General features: G+C 37.3%; 1 pseudogene; it reads right to left on the bottom strand.

The window, feature by feature from the left end:
- Positions 1 to 153: 153 nt before the first annotated feature.
- LOC120070063 lies at positions 154 to 735 on the bottom strand (annotated as a pseudogene).
- Between the last annotated feature and the right edge of the window lie 1,169 nt (positions 736 to 1,904).

Genomic DNA, 1,904 nt, shown 5'->3' on the forward strand with positions numbered 1-1,904 from the left:
CCTCGAATAGAACAATAGAAGCCAACCCAGAACCGACCGTGGTGCCATTTACAAGAGCAAGACCTTCCTTAGGTTACAATACAAAGAACCCAGAATCAATACCAACTTGTTCAAAAGCAACCTTTGCATTAAGGGTTTCTCCATTGGGTCCGATTACTTTTGAATTTGGCAACCAATGAGTAACCCTGCAATATAAGACAAAGGAACCAAATCACTCGAAGCTATAATTGTTCCTCGAAGTGGCAAACACGGAGTGATGTTGTGGTTCAAGAGATTAGCAATGGCTTCCAAAATCTCGAATCTAATACCATACTAGCATTGAAGGAGAGTGTTGATTCTCACCAACATGGCCGTTCTTGTGGCAGAATGAGGTAAAATGTTACTCGACTCAGGACCATTTCCAAAGATGCTAGACTTCAAGAATCGAATAAGCTCCTTCTGAAGAACTCCACCTTGATTGGTCCTTCTATGAGAAGTGGCACCGAATCCAGTAGTGATACCATAACTGTTGATACCTTTGCTCATGCTTTTCATAACCCAGTCACTGCTAGCTTTAACACCGACCTTCGAAGATTTGGACAGTTGAACTATGGCATCGTTGTCACGAGTGAGAATGACAACGACTTGAGAAATGGTGTAAGTCTCTCCTCCAAGCTTCACCAAAGGCCTTCGATAATCTTCCACCATTTGCTTCACCTCATCCAAATGACTTCCCTTCATGAAGTCAGCCGCCATACCCAGTTGAGTGGATCCTGATGGTTGCTGCATAAGCCCACCATTGAACAATTTTAGGCCATTTGAATCTGAACAAAGTTTGGAATGATCAGAGTGGACATTAGTATTAAGAATATGTGTGGGTTTTGGTTTGAGTATATTGGTTTAATTCTAACTGAGTTGTGAAGAGAAAATGAGAAGCTTTGTGCTTAAATAGGGAAGAGTGGGTTGCGTTAGATGAAGGACTAAAGAAAGGATTGAGGAAGGAGATAGTTGTCGAAGTTTGGTGTGGAAATTATAAAAGGGTCAAAGTAAGAATAATAATTGCTAATATTAACTTCATCATCAGGACTATTCTTTTTATGTTTGGTGGTCACGACCTCCTCTCAATTTCTTTTATACCAAGTTTTTTTTTTTTCCTTTTCTATTAAAGAAACAAAGTTTGTTTGGGAGTGATTATTGACTTTGATATTGCTAAATTTATTTTTGTCATCATTAAAATGGATTTATTTTAGGGAATAATAGCTTTTTAGTTTTTAGGTTTTGACTCTACTTTCTATTTAGTACTTAAGTTTTGAGTTTTGTTTCAATTTAGTCTCTAAATTTCAAAATATTATAATTTTACCTTTGAGATTTATGTTTTTTCTGTAACACCCCGCACATTTTATTTAATAATAATGTAATTTCAGTAACTTTATTATTTGAAAATCAGTAAATTGTCCTTAGTGGAGGAATTTGAATTTAGATTGAAGTAAGTTGCCGAAGGGAAATATAAGTGTTAGCGTTGAAAATTATTCAATTTTTTACAATCCAATTTGAAAATTAATGGTAAGGAACTTAATTTGTTTTTATAAAGGAGGAATTATATGTTACGAGAGAAATAAAGAATGATTACATTATAATTATACTATTTGTCCTTTTTTATTATTTTATTATTATTTTTATTATTTTAAAATAAAAGAAAACCCACCTCCTCTCCTCACGAGATCTTTCTCTCCCCCCCCCAAAATTTTCTTCCTACCATTTCACTGTGCTCGTCTAACTGCCCGCCGCTCTCTCCATTCACTGCCCCAGATCCGAACGCCGCCTCTGGCCTCCCTCACTCCAGAATCCGAAGCCTTACTGCCGTCAACCTCCCTCAATCACGCCTCGTCCACTGCTCATATCCAACGTCGCCGCCACAACCCCTC

The sequence above is a fragment of the Benincasa hispida genome, unplaced genomic scaffold, assembly GCF_009727055.1.
Source record: "Benincasa hispida cultivar B227 unplaced genomic scaffold, ASM972705v1 Contig850, whole genome shotgun sequence".
NCBI classification, from domain to species: domain Eukaryota; kingdom Viridiplantae; phylum Streptophyta; class Magnoliopsida; order Cucurbitales; family Cucurbitaceae; genus Benincasa; species Benincasa hispida.